The following is a 10,907-nucleotide window of genomic DNA, read 5'->3' on the forward strand; positions in this document are numbered from 1 at the left end:
GAAAACAGCTATACAGCCAGCACCACAGCCAAATTGCTATGTTTTTTTTTTTAAGAAAGAAAGAGACAGAGAGAGAGAGGAAAGGATGGAGGGATTTGCCATCCATGCTGTTCAATTACTTGAATGTTTACATGTCTTTTTTAAAAGTAAATATATCATGTAAAAAGATAACAAGATTGCAGAATTTTCCTTTTGAAAGCCACCTTTAACACATTAAAGTAATAGTATATGCTACTTAGATGTTAAAAGACTAGTGCTTGAGTATTACAAAGTATCTGGTATTCAAAAACCATCAAAGTAATAAGGAGTAACACTGTGGTTTCTGTGCCCCACGTAGTAAGTCAATCATGGTAACCTGTCACTACAAACCCACCTCTAAATAAATTACTTAAACAGAGGGCAATGACACCAGCTATTATATGGCCATATCCTCTAGGGAATTCCAGGGTTTGGAATCATTTAATCAATCCCCATCACAACAACTGTGCTTGATAATGTGCATCTTAAACAGCTACTGTTTATTTGAAGAGACTGTGGGAGAGAACTGTCTAGTGACTTCCTAGCATCACTTCAATATCACTCTTTAATTATGCAGCCATTTTCAGAAGAGAGTTATGCAATCAGTAAGTAGCAATTCTGAAAATAATTCTCAGGTCATTTTATTAGGAATTCAGAGTATTGTCTCATTGTTTCAAAACAATGATATTTCAAAAACCATGGTCTTTCTCATGTTATACCCTATTTCTAGATTAAAACTAAACTATAAAATCCAGCCATCAACATCTATTCAACAATAATAATCTTCAGCAGGTGAAAGGCTACAACCTTATTGTGACATTAATCAGCAATCTTTTAGTTGCAAGTGACAGAAATCAAGGACAACTCAGCATATTTTTTTTAAAAAGGGAGAAGAGCTAATATAGTAGGTAAGCATCTAAGAGTTGGAGGTAGTACTGATTTCAGGCTTAGCTAGATTCAGGTCTCCACTCCTCCACCTCATCTCTTTCTCTGCTTCTTTGCATGTTGAAAAAGCAAAGAACATGACTTTAATAAGTACCAACTTATATTTTCGATAGAGTTTATGAACCAAAAGAAAATGAGACACTTTCTTCCCCTCCCTTCCCAATGCAATGGCTCAGAGATCAAACTGTAGAGAAAACTGAACCTAGTTTTTGATCACATTATTATCATTGATCAAATCAGTAAGACCAAGGGGGAGGGACATGTGATCTGATTGGCCATTCTTTCATATATCTGCCCCTGAGGCAGAGAAGAGAGTGCTCCGGACACAGAGCTCCCATAGGATGACACAGGGTTAAGGGGAGGATATTTTCCAAAAGAAAATTGGTGTGCTGATACTGAGGGAGAAGAAATGGTGAGCAAGCCAAAACAACAGATGTCTACTATTGTCACCACACTTATGAGCTAATCCTTTCCATGTACCCAGCAGAGATTTTCTGGCAAACAGAACGTATGTCTCTGATCTTCTCCAGTATAACAATGCAAAATAGTACTGTTGTGGGCCTTCAAGAACCCTGAAAGTCATTTGAGAGATTCAAATATAGGGGGGAAATTTACATTTGTTGCTTCATAAACTGATAATAAAAAATTATAAAGATTTTCTTAGGGAAAAGTTACACCTCCATCCACCCATGAATACATTTGCTGCACCTGATAAAGCTAGGCATTGGGTGAAGCTGAAGGACAGCTGACAGCGTCTGTTTTGTACAATATGCAATGGCCAAAAGCATGAGAAACGAAAACCCTAGAAGGAAATTTAAGTAAATACTTCTATAAGTGTAAACTGGAGATGGCAAAATATTTTTAAAGCAAAACATCAGGGCCATAAACAATAAAGGAAAGATGGATAGATCTGACTAACAATGCAAACATTATTAGCAACAAAGTTACAAGAAAATGAAAAAACAGCAAAAATATTTGGAGCATATATAATAGAGGTATAATATCTCTAATACAAGAGTTTTCAAAAATCAGTAAGAAAAAGACAAACATAGCAAACGAAAAGTGGCCAAGGAACACGTTTGAGGAATTCCAAAAGAACTAAATGAAAATATATAGTCCACTGACATGGGAAAAGATTTTCAATTTATTATTAATCAAAGAAATAAAAACTAAGAAAATCTGATTTTCCTTATAATGGCAAATATTAAACACTTAATAACATCTACTGCTATTAGATGTTTAGATTGGCATAGCTCCTCAGGAAAGCCATTTGGCATTACACATGATTTTCAATTTTAAGGGTACATTCCCATTGACCCAACATTCATGCTTCTGATACTTACACCAAGAGGGAAAAACAATAGAATGAAAAGATTACTTGTGTGTGTATGTGTGTGTGTGCGCACATGCGCATACGTAAGCAATCTGAGTGTATATGTTTGAACATGTATTGTGTAAAAGGAATTGGAGATTGTTCCATATACATCAATGAGCAACTACAAGTCCTTAAATGCTAATAACAAGGAGTTGATTAGATAAACTAAAAACCATTCTGTAAAATGAATTCCCTAAAAATTTTAAAACAGTGTTGGTCTCTATGTGGAGAATTAAAAGATGCCCATGTGTTTTAGGTAAGTGTTAGTCTTTTCTTTGCCAACCTCAACTATTTTTTAAATATACATACGACTGAAATCAACATTCAGACCACATATTTGCATGCATGTTTCCCACTACTCTTTGGAGGAGATTCTTGATTTTTTGTCAAAATTCTTAGCCAGGGAGCACACTTCTCACTACCAGCAAAGTCATTGTCCATGGACAACCAGGTCACTGCTATTCTCTAAACAAAATGTTACAAAATAGCAAGAATTATATAATTTTTCTGGACAGAAAACAAGAGACATTAGAATTGTGTAGAATATTTTAAGCTTTTGAATCCCTCTCAATTGCAACATGTACAAATTATCTCATAAAATAACAAAACCCAAGATCTAGAAACAGATGAATCAGTTTATCAATCAAACCCTTTCTGCATAAAGAAAAATGATCACATGACATATGACCAAGAAGCTCCACAACAGGCAATTCTGGGGTTTCTAAAGTTCTCCTGGTACATGGGGCCCTTGTTGATGGAATACGGGGGGGGGGGGGAGAATCTAGATCACCAAACAATATGAATGATATGTTCTCATTATTATTTTTTCAGCATCCATATATGAAATGTCTTAACAATTGTTATATCTGAACGGTAAGATTATAGGTGATTTATATTTTCTCTTTGACCCATAATATTGTTTGACTCTTTTATGGTTAAAAATAATACCATTCTTGGGGTACCTGGGTGGCTTAGTCATTAAGCCTCTGCCTTTGGCTAGGGTCATGATCCCAGGGTCCTGGGATGGAGCCCTACATCGGGCTCCCCACTCAGCAGGAAGCCTGCTTCACCTCCAACTCCCCCTGCTTGTATTCCCTCTCTCGCTGTCTCTGTCTCTGTCAAATAAATAAATAAAATCTTTAAAAAAAAAACAAACAAACACCATTCTTAAGTGTTTTCTTTTGTTTTTTTTTAACTTTCATTGGCAGGGGCGATGAAATCACTTTATTAGTTAATTTGTAGAACTTGTCAAAATTAAACCTTTCAAAATAAGTACAGCTAAAATTCTACCAGTATTTTGTGTATTTCTAAAGACAATCCTGTTCACTTTTTTGCCTGCATTGCCTCATATTCACTAGCACAGAATTTCCTAAACTATTCCATCACATTGTTATTACATGAAAAAAAAACATATACTGTACATCCTAGGATCAGCAAAATTGGGTTTTATTGCTTCAGAACTTCTAAGAATATTAAATATGCTAATATAACATGTAATATTTCCCAAACTTATTTTGCTGCAGATCTTTTTAAGGAAGCTTCTCACCATATTAATGTTCCAAAGAACAGAATGAGGCAACTATTGTGGCCTATCCTGGTCTTCCTAAACTCATACTCTATTTGCAAGTGGATTTCACCTGTAATACCATTCACCTCATCTCCTGTATGTATGATGTACTTCATTTTCTGAGCCAGTCCTCCTCATTAAACCAAGATTCATCAAAAATTTTCATTGCATGACTAAAGATGGAACTTTTCTTTTCAGTTACCATTTTACTGTATTTGTCCTCAGCTTTTGACAGGTTGGACCTCTACATCGTCTTCCTTCATTTTTCTCTGTTGGCTTAGACATTCCCAGTTAGTTTCCTTTGCAGATGCTCTTGCACTGTCAGCTTCCTCTGTGCATTTTGCTTCTTGAATGTTGATTTTTTCCCTGGAGATTCTGTCTGGCAAGCACTCTTTTGACTCCCAACATTCCCTAGGTGATCTCATCCTCACCTATTATTTCAACATGTAGCTCTAATAAGCTCATGGATCATAAATCATGAGGACTCTTCAGCCCACATCTCTCTTCTAGGTTTAATGTTTACATAAACTGCTCTTCTTAATATCTCTCCTTGGAAGTCCTGCAGATACATCATACTAAATACATCCCAAACTGAAAAGCATTTTTCCTCTCCCATATGACCTCGTTCCCTACATCAGCAAATGATATCACTCGTCTATCCAGTTTCCAGCATCTTCATCTATATCTCTCCCTCATACATCAAGCCCTGAAATAATCAATTTCTGTTGATTCACCTTCCTGATAACTCCCCAAAGACTGATTTCTCCACATCCTGATGGCCATTATCTTAGTTCTCAACACCTTCATTTGTCACCCAAGTTACTGTGGGTCTTCCAATGAATAATTTTCCTTAAGTCTTTTCCCTTTCAAGCCATTGTCCTAGTTGCAATACAGTGATCACAATAAAACTCAAATTGGATCATTTCATCTCATCTTGAAGGGTAACTGCTGCCCCAGAGAAAAAGAAACACTTGCAATGCACATATCAATTCATGAGTTGACTCCTGCTCACCCTTCCAGCTTCACCTGTAACCACTCCCCAACTCAAAGTATATCCTCCAGCCAGTCATCCTGAACAACGTGAAGTTCCTTAAATGATACCAGAACTTTCTCCTCTTCCTTTCTTCTTTCCCCAGACTCATCTGGTCCTAATTCTTACTCAGCAGTCAGGATTCAAAATGTATATCACCACCATAGGAAACCTTCTGATTTGCCAGTAATGGGTTAGGTGTCCTTTATATACTCTCTAGTACTCTATTCTTGCCCCTATTATTACATACATCACACTGATGACTTGTTCCTTGATAACTTGACTGGGGTAGCCTTAAAGGCAGAATCTATGAAATATGCATCATGTCATGCACAAGAACAGTCCAGGATCTGACACACAGGAGGTCCTCATTTGCATAATCAGCACAGTTCCTACTAACTTTACAGAGTTATCAGAAGATCAAATATGGCTCTGTCAAATAAAATGCAGGATGGTTAGTTAAATTTGAATTCCAGATACACAAGGAACACTTTTTAGTATAAGTATGTCTCATGTAATATTTGGAACATACTTACACTAAAAAGTTATTTTGTAACTAAAAGAATTCAAATATAAGTGAGTTTTTGGTTTTTGGCAACCCTAATCAAGTAAGATTTTATTTGTATGAAAGTGCTTTATAAACTATTAAAGTTTTTACAAAAATATAAGCAAATATAAGCTCTGTTCCTTTATTTAAAATGAATGAGAGACATTTCTATTCAAGCTTCTGTGATTTTCATTCATTATTGACAAATCTTGCTCTGTGAATTTACTCACGCTCCCTAAATTAAATAAAAGTCTTTTTGAAAAAAAAGTACATTTCTTGAGGAAATATGTTTAATTTCAGGCAACCAGGTACCAAGATGCATACCAACCACCTAAAATGATCACTGCAATAGAGGACAAATGAGAGCAAAAGAAGAGAAAGCGGGGAGGAGAGAAAGAAAGAGACTTAAAACTATTTGAAATCAAGTAACTTCAAAAGAGAAAACTCTGGGGCTGACTCTTTTTTTAACACTATTTCCAGTTACTACCATAAGTTTGAAACCCACTGATCTACACTTATGTACATTGATTAATCTAAACAAATTAGTGAAACACAGTTTTCTAATAACCACTTGATTTAAGATGTAAGCAGCATCAATATTAACTAGAAAAATCCTTAGCCTGGAAAGAGCTAAGATGCCTACTTCTTCAACTACCTCTGGTATCTCACCAGTCTCAGCATCTGTTTTCCTATCTTTATTTTATTTTTTTAATTTAATTTTAATTATTTCTTTTGTTTTTTAAGAAAGAGCAAGTGAGCAGAGGGAAGGGCAGAGGGAGAGGGACAGAGAGAGAACTCCACAGAGCCTGACACACGGCTTGCTCTCACAAATCTGAGATCATGACCAGAACTAAAATCAAGAGATGATTCTCAACCCACTGAGCCACCCAGGCACCCCTGCTTTCCCATCTTTAAAAAAGGTGGTAGATTCAGTTGATTTCTAAATTTCACATGGCTCTAAATCCTCTGAGATTTTATGATTCACTGATATCATCGTGCTATAGGAATCAGTAGAAATAAAATGAACATCTTATTAGTGTATTACTTTATCAAAAGAAACCTTATCGAAAGTAACTTCCAGCTCTCTTTCTTAATGTGTTACAATTATACAAGTCTAGTCCATCCATAGATAGCAAGTAAGGCTAACAAAGTTTTAGCGGTGGCAGAATCATGATATTTAGAATTTCAATGAAATTATGGGAGAGCCACATTGGGCAATGTTCAGGTAGAAGAAAAGCCACAAAAGCATCATCTCTCTTCCCCCCTTCTCCTTTCATTCCTCCAAAAGGAGAGAGAAGGGACTAATTTGGAACTGAGCTTAAATGTCACAAGTGCTGGGACATTAGGATCAAGGACAATTACCAAAATCACTGGCCTGGAAGAGCTGCAAGAAATCATCCCAGACAGACACAAATCACCCCTGATAAACTGATTCTCCTGCAAGTACCAAAGTTAAAGGACAGATGTTTCTATTTTGCATACACCCATACCACAGAGGAGGTCCCCTGAAATATAACTGACCTTAAGCATGTGAGTGACATAAACAGTTTGCTCAGCACATTCATGTGCCTGCGTCCTTTTGTCTTCACCCACTGACTCCTTCCAAGCCCTCAGAATGCCTGCGTTGGGGGTGAGGGGAGTGGGGACAGCTTCGAGGGCCCCTGCAGTGAGGCCAGGAAAGGAGATAGAGCTGGCCATTAAAGAAGGGGGCAGGATTTGAAGAGGACATTTATTATTCCCTTGCTTCTGATAAGCACTGCACCCTCCTCTTGGAAAGGGTGGCCCTTCTCCTCAACTTGTGCGTGGGATGCTCTAACAAGGAACTGCTAGCTTCTTAAATGGTCCTGTGCAGGGCCCGAGCCATTGTCCAGGTGGCAAGTGACCTAAGATGGCTGGTCATCAGCCTCCTTTAATCTTCTAAATTAGAAGGAAAAGAATAGAGTCTTTGACTCTCTGATGGGGAAGTACGGAAAATGTCAGGCAATCAAGCCACCAAGGCCAAGTGGAAGAAGCACAGCTGCAGAAGAAAAGAATGCAGCCAACAGGCACACAGAAGTGCAGACCAGGGGCAGTTGGAGAGAGCCAGCTCTGTTGCAGGCCTGATCCCACCTGTACTCTTGCCCTTGCCTGCTTTGCTCAATCTGGGAGCCAGTAACTCTCCTGTGTCCCTTTCCCCAGGGTTTTTCACTTCAAGTTTCTCTCTGGAACCCTGAATTATAACACAAAAGACCGAGGAACAACATTTGCAAAGGCACAGAGCAGCTGCATAACAGACAGAATGTCTAATAAGGGTCCCAATATCTGCCTTTCTCCAAAATACTGGGAAAACATGCCACATTATAATAATCCAGGCAGAGTGAGCTTTTCTTTAATGATTTATGACATCATTAATTTGGAAGAGGTCTTTAAATGAGCAGAATAGAAAAGCGTAAATTATAACAGAGAAACTTGGATAAGTACAGTAATGTATTTGGTATTGATTATACTCTCATGGATATTTGATCAGGCATTTATAAGTTGGCCAGTCAACATTTCGGGAGGCCAGGACCTAAATTTTACTGCCCAGTAGACAGAATTATGAACTATTCACAGGCCATTTGATAAAGCAGCCTTCCACAGACTGTGTTCCAAGAAGGGGGGCATGTTCACACAAGCTCAGGAAACACTGCCTAATGAAGTCTCCCTCTAGGAGAGTCACAATGCATATTAACGCATATGAATAGTATCAGTAAATAAATCTGCATAATTTTGTATAACAGTTAAACAAACTTATTTGCACAGAAAAAGATTTGTTTTATTCTTGCCACACTTAAGGAACCCCAAAGCACTCTGCTCTTAAACCCAGTTTGCATGGAATACCAGTAAGAGAAGCATGAACTATACGCCAGGATTTTAGGGATTTTCACTCATCCTCTTGTCACAGAGACTCAATGCCAAACTAAATCATGTGTTTTAGTACCATAAAAGCCTAGGCAGACTTTAAAGAGGGTTAGGCAATTCTTTTCTAGTCAAGTACATTTTTGTTTGTATGCTAATTGTATTGTAACTTCCTGTAAGAGATCAATTAGAAATTTAATCTCCAATTTTTACCAGACCCTTTAAAGCCCAAATAAATGCAGGGCAGATGGAGACCATGAGCTGTGGTGGGGTTAGCTTCACCCCTGGAAAAAAAGTGGGAAATGACAGAACTCATAGAGGAAAGTGCTAACTAGCTCCATCTGACAAGAGAGAATAAAGTGTAAAGCCACACAGGACAGGTCGGGGAGGATGAGAGTCCCCAGTTTGGTAGTAAAGATCTAGTAGTAAAGGGTATGAATACAAAACATCAGAGATCAGATCAGTGCTGCCTGGCCTGGCTTAGGAGGGGGTGAGGCAGAACTGTGGATGCTGCTGGAATTTCTGGCTGGACCCCAACCCTGTGATGGACTGCAGACCAAAAAAGCAACTTCTCTTTCCTGTTAGAACCAGAAAGTCAGTCAGAAGAGAATCAGACAGAGGAGAAATTCGCTGTTGCTTGCTGGGCCAGCTTCTTTTTCTGACGCCCTCCCACTGTAATATGATTCCCAAGCACCAAGGGCATTTAAATCAGCACAAGGTGACAGAAACAAGTGCACACAAGAAACCTGCTCATTCACAGATAAGCACATCTACCCAAGTGTGGAGAATCATTTAGAACCATTTGAAAAAAAATGAACTGTCAATACACAGCAGACAATAGGTAGTAGAGATGAAAATTGTAAAGTTGGTCCTGCCTCACCTAGGCAGAATAAATACCATATTAAATTCACTGGAAGGCACTTAAGATGCTTTTAAAATGACAAGTTTTTGATGATGTGGAGGAAGAAAGATTAATTCTCCTCTACAAAAGTATTGTCACGTAACAGCCAGTAGTACTAATCATTAGAAATAATTACAAATGGTACAAAAATGGATTCAAACAACCATATAAATAAGGACTTAAAAAATTCATGAGCTGCCATCCCTTACTAAACTGTACATAATTTGGCAATATTTTAATAACTTGACAGTATTATAATAAAATCAGGATTTCTAGAATAAATCATTTCCATTTTTCACTACTGAAAACATAACCCAAAGCTTTTCATTAATCCCACTCAGCTATATTCAAAGGAAACACTGTATTCAACCGTATCCAGAATGTAATGGAATAATTCTAGGATAAACTTTAAAGATATTTTCTTTATTTTCCTAAATAAATCTTATGAATATGTCTGGTAAATAATTCTCTTTTCTTAACAAAATTATATTGCAGTCCTTGGTTATTTCATGCTAGCCTCAAAATTGCATATATACTATCAAGTTTCATCTCCTTCAGCATTATCTTGAATTCCTCAGGACTGAATGACTAAAGTAAAAATGTATTCTGTCTTGTTAATGCTTTCTTACAAAGTAAGTATATGTGTATCTTTTGCTGGAAGTTCAATTGCTTTTAATTTGCCATTATTAACAAGTTAACAGAATAAAAATTTTATAAAATAATTTCTCTTATTTTGCTACTAATGCAGATTTATGAATAATCTGTTCTTTACCAATTCCCAGTAAGATAAAACATATAATGGCATTAAATAGTAATTTGGATATTTTACTGACTTTATATTTTGGCAATGTTTCATGCCTCATTTGCCTGAAAACTCATTAGATTAGTGCAATACCATGTTTTAATGCAATAGGTTCACACTTATTTTTCCAAGTAAGTTGAGCCCTGCTTATTTTCTGTGCTTTCATGCTTGAGTTAATAAATTGCGAAGTTTCCCTCTTCTGTTTGCTAGGTTTTCCTTTATATACCATTTGTTGGTGGTTCTCTATTTTGAGAGAGAGGGAGGAGATGAAGAGTAAATTATCCCCTTGGGCTTGTGAAATAAAGTTTGCCTCTCTACAATCTGCAACCTCAATGATTTCTTATATTTTACTGAGCCTTCAATCTGTGACAAGTATATGCACTAAACTAACCTATCAATGGGGAAGAACCCAGAAAACAGTGATTGGAAATGTGCCTGGCGAGGACAGCAGTGGAAATCACACCCTTTCAGTAAGTGCAATCACTGCAGCCATAAGGGCTTAGAGACTAGTGAGGCAGGTGACTTCGTCATGTCCCAAGACGGACCTCAGAAGACCTCCACACTCCCTTCACACCCATACAAGGGTGTATTTAACACTGAGATGTATCTTGACCTTCTTCCTAATCATCCAGCTCCAACCCCCTTATAGTTAGCTTAGACTTGAATGGAACTAAAATGTGCACTTTCTTAGGGAGAAATTATTAAATCAGGATAAATCAAAGTTTCATTCCAGTGAGTCCTGTTGTCTGACCAGTGGTCTCCCTCTTCTGCATCTGGAAGGCCTTTAAGAATCATCTTAGTTATGAAACTTTAAGTGAACACACAGGTTAGTTACCTCTCCTCTC

This window comes from Meles meles, chromosome 5, assembly GCF_922984935.1.
Source record: "Meles meles chromosome 5, mMelMel3.1 paternal haplotype, whole genome shotgun sequence".
Classification (NCBI taxonomy): Eukaryota; Metazoa; Chordata; class Mammalia; order Carnivora; family Mustelidae; genus Meles; species Meles meles.